Source organism: Rattus norvegicus, chromosome 6 (assembly GCF_021556685.1).
Source record: "Rattus norvegicus strain SHRSP/BbbUtx chromosome 6, alternate assembly SHRSP_T2T, whole genome shotgun sequence".
Taxonomy (NCBI): domain Eukaryota; kingdom Metazoa; phylum Chordata; class Mammalia; order Rodentia; family Muridae; genus Rattus; species Rattus norvegicus.
In genome coordinates this window covers 118,363,876-118,376,514 of record NC_141539.1, presented here as the reverse complement: position 1 = coordinate 118,376,514, position 12,639 = coordinate 118,363,876, and the positions used below count along the sequence as shown (strand labels likewise).

General features: G+C 36.1%; 1 pseudogene; it reads left to right on the top strand.

Annotated features, from left to right (window-relative positions):
- The first annotated feature begins 8,018 nt into the window (after window positions 1-8,018).
- Window positions 8,019-9,069, top strand: Prmt1-ps2 (protein arginine methyltransferase 1, pseudogene 2; annotated as a pseudogene).
- The last annotated feature ends 3,570 nt before the right edge of the window (window positions 9,070-12,639 follow it).

Sequence of the window (12,639 nt, the reverse complement as noted above, 5' to 3'; positions counted from 1 at the left end):
ACTTTGTGTGTGATGTGTCTATGTTTGAGAGGGTATCTTTGTGCGTGCATGCATATGTGCAAGCAAACGTGTGCCATAGCACTTGTATGGAGGTCAGAAAACCATGGTTACAACTGCCTTTTTTCTTTCCACAGTAGGAGTTGGATAATAAGCGTGAGTCACCTGGCTTGTGAGGAAATGCTTTCTCTCACTGAGTTCTCTCACCATCCCCATATGTGTTATTTTAAAGTCTCTGCAAAGCATTGGGTGATTTTAATGATTATTATTTGCATTATTTGTGTATTTGAATTTACTCTACATACTAACTATCAATAGGCACTGTGGGTTTGAATTAGCCTTTGTTTTTATTTACTGTTGTTTTCTTAATTTCACCTGTAATTCTGAGGTTGTGGTATGGCATTCACTTCCCTGTGATTTTAACTTGCGTTTTCACAACGACAGATGATTTTGCGAAGCTTTACATGTGTAGACCCATGATCATACTTCTCTGTTGTTTACTTTCACTTTGTAAACTACCTGCAACTTTAGCTGCTGCTCTTCTTGGAAACAGCTCTTCTCTGCCAGCGTTTATGATTTATGTTGTTAATCACAATGCTCTGGGGATAGATGTAGGGGCATTCCACATTTGAGAACTCTTTGGGCTAAGTGAAATTTTTGTCAAAACAAATCCAAAAGATAATGTGAATAACTTTCAGTGATAGGAATATTATATCCTAGAGTTTACCGTCAATGGGTTAGAGAGTGAGTTTATATTCATTTCAATTTGGACAATGATCTATTATGGCCGTTGTCTAAATCTAGCGTGAGTGAATTTATTGTGCACACAAAAGTCAAATTAGAAAAATATATAATGAAACGAGAGAGAGAGGGAGGAAGGAGAGGGAAAGGGAAAGAGAGAGAATTTGTTTTCTGTTTTGTTGAAGATAACCATCTATGCTGTGATACAAATCCGTATTCAGAGGTAAGTATTATAAACACCTTTCTCTGTTTTGTATTTTATTTAAGAGTATCTTTTAATGAAATATGTTGATGCCTGCACTGTCATGGCACCGAGAACAGAGCATAAGCCTGCGGGATTGAAAAACACACATACGCGGGTCATTCCTGTTAAGAGAGAATACCAAATCTGTAACTTTATTCCCTGAATATATATACCCAAGTTCACCAGGTAGAAAATTCCAGGAAGCACAGTGGGATAACCTGGCTTAAGGCTTCAGGAACAAAAGACCAAACACTTGCCCCAAATCTACTGGGGAGAAATCCAGGAAGACCAGCCTAAGTCCCGGAACAAAAACTGAGAACAAAATACAGGAACGAATGGACCATCATCCAGGTGTATGCCCAGGTGTGTGTCACCAGGCCAGGACGTTCCTTTGTTAGGAACAAAAGGCTTCTACATGCATCAGCAGGGCTCGCAGAGGTCACACACTGCAGGGGACCCAGAAGGGTCGACAGAAATAGAATTCTTTATTTAATTGGAATAAAATTAATCAAAACTTTTTTCATCAGTAATGTTTTATTTAAAAATCACTCACACATGAAAGTCTTTAGGATATTTTCTGTATTATCAACAAACAACTTAAAAAATTCTACAAGTAAATTAGTGATAATGGAAATCTACATATTTATAAAATGCCAAAACCGCTTCAGACCCCCTATGCTGGCTAACCATCCCTATTTGGTAAATGTGGGAAAATGAGAGCAAGACAGCATCAGTTAGGTCAGGATGATGACCCATTCATTATCCCCTGGATTTATGCTACTAAGTCTGCACCAGGGCTCTCTAAGGATAAGATTGTGCAACAGTAACACAGATGAATGACAATAGCTATTGGATTGTTCAGTAGGAAAAGGAAATCACTTTTAGATAAGAAAGTTATGGCCTTGGAGCAAATAATTCTCTGAAGTCTTAAAAAAATAAGCAAAAGATTATAGCAGTAAATAAAACTTCAATAATAAAAAACATTTTATTAATGCCTTTGGCAAGATCCACAGGAATTTAACATAGGTTATGGTTACTATAGTGAAAGAAAACAAAGAAATTGGTCTGTATCAGTATAGGCAAAAATATGGTTTCTTTAAACTCCTAAAACAAGAACATTAAGTGGCCCGCAAGTAGCAGAATCAAAAAAGAGTCATTGATTAAAATTTTTCATTTGTGGGAGACAATCAAATATGTAACTATGTCCTCTTAGGAAAGTTTTAGATTTTTCCCTTATTAAGAAGAGTTATGTGCCTAATCTTATTTTCACTTATTATGCTGTGTTCTGTTTATACTCCTTGAAACTCTGCTACTTTCTGAAGGAAAACATAGTAGTAGCGGGTTTGGTAAAGCGGAGAGGTAGTGAGGAAGGTGTGGGAAGAGTGGAGGACTTGGAAACTGTGGTCAGGATATAATATATGAGAGAAGAATAAATAGAATTTAAATAAGAATTAATGGTGGTTATTAAGTATCATCTAATCAAAAGTAACAATATATCTTCATGATCCCAAAAAATTTTTAATTTTTACCCAAATTAGAATTACTGATATATATGAACCACATCACAAACTGCACCTTAATAAAAACTTTTATTTCATAAAATGTTTATGGGATTTACAAATTTAGGTGCTATAAAAGTATATCAAAAATAACTAAAGGAGAACAGTCTATTTAAATTGTAATACCTTTTGCAGCATTAACTGAGAAAAGCTTAAACACCCTCTAAGGAATTATTTATTTTTGCATATATAGTGTTTTAAAACATGTTTCAGTGAGACAAAAACTATAGTAAATTGTCTGCCTAAGGAAAACATCTTTTTGGCCCAATATTCAAACTATCTTTTAAGACAGGGAACGGTGAGATATCAGAGGTGTACCATTCCTAAGTGTCTGTTGTAAATGCCAATGTTAACTTACCAGGCCAGGGTCACCTGATATGGCTTTGAGGAATGAAACTAGACCAGTTGGAGGGTCCACAGCAACACTTAACCTGTGTAATTTTTTGTGAGAACAATGCAACTTTTATACCTATATCAAAAACAGAATTTTGTCGGAATTGTCAGGATCAATACAATTGTAGTTGTCAAGATATAATGAGATTTGTCAACAGTACAGGCTATTTAGATTAATGTTTAAGATCAGTTGTCCTATCAGGTTTCCATGGCTCCTTGACTTCTAAGGGAACATATAGAAAAACATAAACAGCCTGAATGCTTCACTGTTTGAAGGAATGCATTATACATGTGTGCAAGCATGTGTGTGTTTGTGTGTAAGTCAGAGATCAACTCCAGATGATGTTTCTCTAGCTTCCCATCTTAATTTTTGAGATAGAGTCTTACACCGAGTAATGAGGCACATCAATTAGTCTGGCCTGGGTGACCATTGAAGCTAATGGCTCCGTTTGTTTCCACCTCCCCAGTTCTGAGATTGGGGCCACTCATAACCACATCCAGAGTCTTTGTGTGATGTGAGGATTAAACCAGGTCCTAATGCTTACAAAGTAAGTGCTTTACAGAAAGAGCCACCTCCCAGTCATTGTCTCCTTCTCATGAACTCTGTTTCCATTTGTTTCTCCACAACCTGAAATCTATTGTCACTGATAGTCTTGGGGAATATAAGCAAAGCCTCTGGGCATGTTAAGGTAGAGAAAGAGGCAGGATACGTTTTATATTGATATTCAATCTTTTTCCCTTACCACTATTACAAAATTTTATAAACTGTGGCCTTATAAAACTTTGATTTGTCAGTTTGTACTTCTGGATGTGAGATCTCCAAAATGACTCTCAGAAACTGCAAATTACATGGGTTACTTCAAAACTGTCTGTAACTACAGATCCAAGGAATTCAGCGCCCTCTTCTGGCCTCTGTGGGAACTCACATACATATGAATATGCACACATAGAAAGAAACATTCCTGTACACACACAGATGAATAAAAATAAAGTAGCTTTGAATAAAGAAATAAATATTTTAAAAGCACAAATAAAGAACACAGGCAATATTTACCTCGGATCCACATTATATATGCACTGTCAGATATAGCATGAATATATTAATTGCTAATTATTCCCAATAGAATTAAATCATTAGGCAGAGTCTGTCAAGAACAGATAATTAGCTATATGATGCATCAAATATAGAAATAATGGGACATTATGATAACACACACAGGAAAATACTTTTGAGTCACGATCCATGTACATGTAGAATAAATGACTTGTCTATTAGTCAATTCAATTAACAATAAAACGGTATATACAGTTTATAAAACTTGGGACAATGGCTATGTTTTGGTTGTAGCTTGTTCAGTGATTAGACCCTTAGAGAAAGTGGATTCACACATAAACTACAGTGAAATCTATGTATAATCGTAGAGTGGTTGCATGAAGTATGACCAGGGAAGGCTCCTGGCATCAATGCATGGATACATCATTAAGATGACCAGCTTCTTTCTCTTTTCACAGTATTTCATGGAGATGGAGTTCTTGGAGTTCTGTTTTAATTTTCTGTTTTAATTAAGATCCCTGGAGAAAAATAAAAGTTGAGGTTAGTCTATTAATCACTAGAAAATAAAGATCTAGCAGCTCCGGACTCCAGCTTGTGTCTACTAGCTAACTGCCATGTGCCCTGGGAAAGCCACAAGCTTCTTATTCCAATCTGGTACAGTGACAAGTAACAGCAGCTTTATTTTCACTGCTTAGCTGACTGGAAAGAGTCACCATCTGTCCAAATTGTAATTTTGATATCACAGAGTCACACCAGAATTGTCTGCCTAATTTCCATAAATTTCTTCCAGCAAACACAATTGTTTATCCTTATCAGTCGGACCCAAAAGCTCAATAGAACCATTGTGAGATTACAGATGGAATTCTCTCTCAGCATTTAACATCAGTTTTCCTGACCCTCAATGTTAAATCACAATAGAGAATGTTCCGTGAGAAGAACTCCTATGTGCATAGGGCTCACGAATGATCACCAACAAGAAAAGCATGTATTTCTCTGTGAATCTCACTATTAATAGTATTACAAGCAATGGCAAGCAAGAGGAAACATTGCCAATTACAAGCACACAGATAAATACTCTAGATTTCCTTCTATTTCACTACGGTAATTTTATTCCTGGGACATTTATTTTTGTATGTGATACTTGATGGCTTTATTGGAGATTTTAGGGATAATCAAATGGTAAAAGAACATCAAATAAACAGATAACAATATCAAGAATGGAATGGTATTCAGTAATTTGGGAGCAAAAGTGAAGCTAAGGGAGACTGACTTCCACTTACCAATGTAACATGCAGAAGCAATGTGAGGGCTACAAATATCAGGGAAATGGTATGAGGGCAGAGTAAACAACAATAATATATAGGAAAAAGTAGAACCCTTGATTTCAACACCTTAATATTTCATATTAATGGGATGAGGACCAAGCCACGTTCATGAACACAGAGCATGGAAGAAAATGCAAAGGAGAGAAATATAAAAACTACATCTACCTATAAAACTGATGTTTGGCAGTCTGTCAGCAGCAAGCCAAGGACTGATTCCCTCACAATTTTTCTTTAAATAATTTAGGTGTGGACCTGGCATTATAACAAGTTTTGAAACATGAGTATGTGTGTGTGTGTGTGTGTGTATGAATTGGTGTGTATATATGTATGTGTATATGAGTGTATGTATATGTTATATGTATGTGTATGATGTATATGTACAAGTGTATCTGTAAGTGTATATATGTGTATTATATGATGAATATGGATATGGTTATGTGTACCTATATCTATATCTATCTATATCTATATATATACTACCTTCTATGTACAAATATATAACTAATTAATATTTAATTAACTAAGAAAATTTTATTTTACTAAAGTAAACATAATAAGAAAGTAGTTTCATATAGATAAATTTGAATAGCTATTTTATTTACCAGGTGCACGCTAATGAGACTAACAGTCATCCTGATAGTCATCCTATTCATAAACCCTATAACAGAATAATCGTATGTACAAATCAAACAAATAGTGTTAAAAAATTGGAATCCTGTGAAGGCTTTATGCCCCAGCATAGAGGAACGCTAGGGTAGTGAGGCAGGAGTGGGTGTGTGGGGAAGCACCCTCATAGAAGCAGGGGGCTGGAATAGGGAGTTTTCAGAGGGGAAACATGGAAGGGGATAACATTTGAAATGTAAATAAATAAAATACCCACCAAAAAATTAAATAAAATAAAATGGCAAGTCAAAATTTAGAGTCTTGGCAACGATTGAAGTAAAATACAGTATTCATCTGAAATTTCATGGCAGCATCTTCTATTATTAGCTTTCTATGAATAATGATTATAATTATATTCAGTATTTCATTCAGTAGTTCTCAGGCATTTACTTTTGAGGTGTTCACATGTGAACACTTTATCTACATCATGTTTGCCTCTCCCCCATCCCCCTGGGTTTAAAACCTCCTTCCCATTGTAGGATCCTTCTTATGTGGTTATTACTACTGCGTGGCTTGTACACTCATGGGGCTTGGAGTCTTCTCCTTACAAGTATTCAAACATGCCTAAGCAGTATGTGTGAGACTAAATATACAGGTTTTCTCAAAAATAACAAGTCCTTGTTATCCTCTGTAAACACCTGTGCCTCTTCTTTCTGTCCCTTTTATACTGAAAATCAGTGGACATGTAAAAAAAAACAAAACAAAACAGAAGTTCAAAGTCAAAACACAAAACAAAACCTCCTTTCCCAATTCATAACTTCTTAATTACTATTGATAAATATGTATATTTATGAACATGAATATTTATGGATACTTTAATGAGTCCACATTTAGCATTGATCCTATGAACATGGTTCTAGGACTGAACACTTGAATTTGCACATTGATCTAAAAGATCAACTACAGAAAGTTTATTCTACCATTCTTTGCAGACATTGACTCCCTAAAAATCTTATACATGAGTGGGACCTTGTAAATTGTCCCCCATCCCATTCATGGTAGCATGTCAATTGATGCAGCTTTTGTTTAGGAAAGCACTTTATTGAGATTTCATGGATATGGTTTTACTTTCAGGTCCAGAGGACACTGTCTAACAGTACCCACCATGGTGTTCTGACTCTTACAATATTTCAACACCCTTCTGTACAGTTTTCTCAAGGTTAAGTATAGGGCTTGCATGTATAGTGTTTGCAATGTACTGTTACATTTTGCATTTTTACAAGTTGTGGATCTCTGAATAGAGATTGTCTGATCAGTGATAAGGAGACTTATCTGTAGATATAAGCATATGTGTTTAGAATAAAATTAAAAATTGTATTATTCCAGGAAAATGACTAATGTAGGAGAAATACGGGAATCTAAGGGGAGAGGTGGGAGCAAAATGAAACAGACTAAGAGAAAAAATCTAACAGTGAAGATGTTTGAAACCACAATAAAAATATTTTGTAAATTTACCTAAAGTACTTCAAAATGAATATATAATAGCTACATCTATTATTCTGTATATAGAAACACCACACACACACACACACACACACACAAAGAAACTTACTAGAATTATGCCAAATTGTGCAATAGTCCTCCCAGAAAAAAACAAAAACAACTTAAAAGAAGAAGAGGAGGAGGAAGAGGAGGAGGAGGGGAGGAGGAGAAGAAGAAGAAGAAGAAGAAGAAGAAGAAGAAGAAGAAGAAGAAGAAGAAGAAGAAGAAGAAGAAGAAGAAGAAGAAGAAGAAGAAGAAGAAGAAGAAGAAGAAGAAGGGGCTGGAGAGATGGCTCAGCGGTTAAGAGCACCTGACTGCTCTTCCAGAGGTCATGAGTTCAATTCCCAGCAACCACATGGTGGCTCACAACCATCTGTAAGGAGATTCAGTGCGCTCTTCTGGTGTGTCTGAAGACAGCTACAGTGTACTTATATATAATAAATAAAGTAAATCTTTAAAAAAAAGAAGAAGAAGAAGAAGAAAAGAAGAAGGAAAAGAAGAAGAAAAAGAAAAGAGAGAGGAGAGAGGAGGGTCTCAGAGGCCGTAGGACTCGGGTGAAGATGGCCACAGCTAAGACTGCGAACTGCATCATGGAGGTTTCCTGTGGCCAAGCAGAAATAGTGAGAAGCCCAATACTAAGGGCATGACATCCAAAGACTACTACTTTGACTCCTATACCCACTTTGGCATCCATGAGGAGATGCTAAAGAATGAGGTACGAACCCTCACATACTGCAACTCCCATATTTCACAATTGGCAACTCTTCAAAGACAAGGAGGTTCTGGATGTGGGCTCAGGCACTGGCATCCTCTGCATTTCGGCTGCCAAGGCAGGGGCCCGCAAGGTCACTGGGATGTTGTGCTCCAGTATCTCTGATTATGCTGTGAAGATTGTCAAAGCCAACACGTTAGACCATGTGGTGACCATCATCAAGGGCAAGGTGGAGGTAGAGCTGCCCTTGGAGAAGGTGGGCATCATCAACAGCGAGTGGATGGGTTATTGCCTCTTCTATGAGTCCATGCTCAGCACTGTGCTGCACTCTTGTGACAAATGGCTGATGGCCTCATCTTCCCGGTCCAGGCCACCCTGTATATGACAGTCACTGAGGACCAACAGTATAAAGACTACAAGATTCACTGGTGGGAGTATGTATATTGCTTTGATATGTCCTGCATTAAAGATGTGGCCATTAAGGCGCCCCTGGTGGATAGGGTGGACACAAAACATCTGGTCACCAATGCCTGCCTCATAAAAGAGATGGACATCTACACAGTCAAGGTGGAGACCTGATCTTTATCTCCCCCTTTGGCCTGCAAGTGAAGAAGAACGACTGCATACATGCACTGGTGGCCTACTTCAACACCGAGTTCACCCGATGCCACAAGAGGACTGGTTTCTCTACCAGTCCTGAGTTCCCGTACACACATTGGAAGAACACTGTGTTCCACATGGAGGACTACCTAACAGTGAAGACCAGCGAGGAGATTTTTGGCACTATTGGAATGAGGTCCAATGCCAAATACAAGCATGATTTGGACTTTACAATCGACCTGGACTTCAAGGGTCAGTTGTATGAGCTTTCTTGTTCCACTGACTACCGGATGCACTAAGGAGGTGCCATGCTGGCCCTCCTACAAAAGGGGGCTCTGGGGCTGGGCTTGGGGGACGGGAGGGTACATCACGACTGTGTTTTTCATAACTTAGGTTTTATATAATTGTGTTTATGCCAATAAATCCTCAGCTGTCCAAAAAAAATAATAACAACAACATTTTCAAAGTTGCTGCTTAAGGGAATAGGAAAGATTCCTAAAACAATATGGGATATGGTTGTAGCTCCTATTGCCTTCCATAATTTTAAAGTAAAATCCTATTGCTGAAAGCCACCATCTATATTGAGCACAGCACTTCAAAGAATTGATCTAAAAACTGACATGGAAGCCTCCTTACTGTGGACTGTCTCTCATAATGTCAGAAGTGACTGTGCAAGCTGCTAAGCGTTGAAGAGATTGTTGGCCATCCCAAACTGTTAAGCTGTCTTTCTACAAACCACACCAATGATTTACCCAACATATTTTCTATTTCTATGAAACACAGCACATTTCTGTGAACTACAACCCTGACATTATGATAACGACACTCTTGTCTTAAAGTAACAAACAAGTGTCTAATTTTACTTATAGACTTTCCATGCCTAGTACTTAACCAACTCTCGAACTGTCAACCATATTTTAACAATGAAATGGTTAATTTGCTATAAATGTTATACAAAAGAAAAATAAAAGTATAGACATAGGTTCCAAAAAGTACATGATCACTAAATTCTGCGAGTGGAGAGCCCATTATCTTTGATCATTGCAAATTTGGTAAGTGCTTGTTCTGTGCTAGATAGTAGAAAGTTGTCAATGAAAATTTAAAATATTTTTACCAGTGGATATAAAGTGCTTGAGGCTCTTTTCCTGTGTCTCTACTATCAGAGAAACACTTTCTATAACTTAATATAAATCACTCAATTCATAATAGCAAGGGAAAGGTAGGAAAGACCAAATGGTATGGGTCTCACATTTCATAGGATTTCTAAGTTTCATAAAATTTAATTCAGAATCTGGATACAAGAAAGCCTCTGTAAACAGGATCTTGCTTGAACACAAAGCTTTGGACACATCCACAAATCCAGTGATGCTTTGGGGGTGTGAGTTTATAAAGCTTTCACTTTCATTTATTTATTTTTGAAGATCAGAGAATAAGGCTTAATAATTATGCACAAGATAAATCACAGAGCAATCTAATTCAATAAAATTACATTAGCAATAAAGGCACAGTTAAATTCATATTGATATATGAAATTGTGAGGAATGCTAATACATATAATTGGCATTTAATAAGATAGCTATGAGTTAATTGGATGTCAATTTACATAGGTCATAAATGACATTTCTTATAATAGATAAGCCCATATCCTCAATATAATATTCATACAAAATGAGATGAATTATTAAAATATACTTTCTCATTTTATGTATAGAATGAGTTTGGTTCTTATATATTTTCACATAACCAATCATTTATTACTCATGATTATTAGATCATGTTCAGAAACACAATACCTTAACATTCATCATAAACAAATATATATTGTTGGCTATTTATTGTCCTTCCCTTAATCCTATTGAACATATATAGATGGATTGAAAAGCCTTTGACTTTTCCACCAAGTTCTCCAAGCAGATGGTATTTTTATGTTATTTAAGCACGTGTGCATGGGTGAAAAAACTTACAACTAGCTACTCTATTAGTTCAGTATTAAGTAAAGAAAAATCAAATATTTAAAATGCTCTTCATTTCACCATCACCCACCTAACAAAGTGAAAGTATTATATCAAAAAATTTAAGGGTGCAAGGCACATATTTATATCCAACAGATTATCTAGACAGGTATCCCAATGAGTTGTTCTTCTAAAAGGGAGATAGCTGTGGCCTAGAGGTACCATCAAAAATGATCCCCTGAGTTTAAATCCTTAGAAGTCATGGTAAGCCAAGTGGGATCTATAGATATGCTGTTCTATTATTACTGTAGAGAGAAGTGGTGGTAAAAAAAAATCCTTGAAATATTGTGAACAAAATGGAGGCTTGTGCATTAGCAAAACAATCAAGAAGAAACTCAAATAAGTTGGAAGGCTAAGACCTACCTTAGACTCCCTACCACCTTTATCTGAGTTTGTCCTATGGTTTCCAACTTAGTTCTGTGAATGATAGAACTGTGCGTTCATGCGCGCGCGTGCGCGCGCACACACACACACACACACACACACACTCACACACACACACATACATACATGCACATGACCATACATGCGCATCTACACAGACAATGAAAGAATTAAACCAACCAAAAAGATGAATTATGGAAGGTATTTCACAGCATGTAGTGTATACTAATTCAGGCACTTAATTTCAGATAAAAATCTAAAGAGATTCATAATATTATAAGTTTAGTCTGACTCAAAACACATCAATAGGTTCAGTAGTATGTCCTGAAGATAAGATCTCAGAGTTAAACACTGATAATAATTTATTGATAATTTGAATATATAAAATATTTGTGTGAAAATTTTTCTAGGATAAGGAACAGTGAGAATTCAGAAGAACACTGCTGATGGAATATCTTGAGCTCAAAATAACTAGACTTTGAAAAAATAATGTAGAAATTATTATAAAGTAGCAATATAATTAGTCAAAAATAAATCTCATGAAAGACAATCTTATGGTACTCATTTATGAATAAACAAAGGAAAATCTCCAAGATCTTAAAGGTCATATGGGGAAATTGTAACCACAGTTGACATGCATTAATGAAAGAAAACAGTGCACTTGTTATAGGAAGATTACATTTATCATATGTATACAGATATGTATCTTAATTTAATTAGTACTGTTTGGATGTTCATATTATCTCAAAATTCATATCTTAAAACCTTAACACATTATGTTCTAGTGTTTGACAACAGGACTCTCATTGAGTTCAGTTTTGGTTATAATTTGAGTTGGGCCTATGGCAATTGACTCAATGGTTTTATCACATAAGAAACTAAAGGACTTCAATGTTTTTTCTTTTATCAAGTAACGACAAAGGGAGAAACAGACTGGCACACTCACCAGAATCCAGCTAAGCTGGGCTGGAGTTTATAGTGTCTAGGCTCTAGAGCCCCAAGAAAATTAGATTTTTTGTTTTGATTTTTCATTCAAAGAACTTTGTCTCTAGCGGTGTTCTATGAGCAGAATATAGAACAGAAGTATCATTCTTAAATAAAATGCAAACAAAAAAACTTGTTATGAGATTAGAAATTGAATGTGTATAGTGAGAATGCATTGTGTGTACATACCAGCAAACAATGATTTGGAAGTTTCTACTTCACAGCTTCCTATATTTAAATTACTGAACTTCAAACCCCAGCCAGAAAAAGTAGATTTTTAGATAGCAAGAAAAACAAATCAAAACAAAACAAAGTGTATTTTCAAAGAAGCACTGCTTTCTTTTGTTAGATAACATACCCTATGCACTGCAGGAAAGCCTAGATGACTCAAGTATACAGATTAATGTATTATTCAGGTCTGGTTAAAAAAATGAAGACCTAGAAAGGGATAAATACTAGCCTGACCTCAGATTTCTGTAATACTGAAAG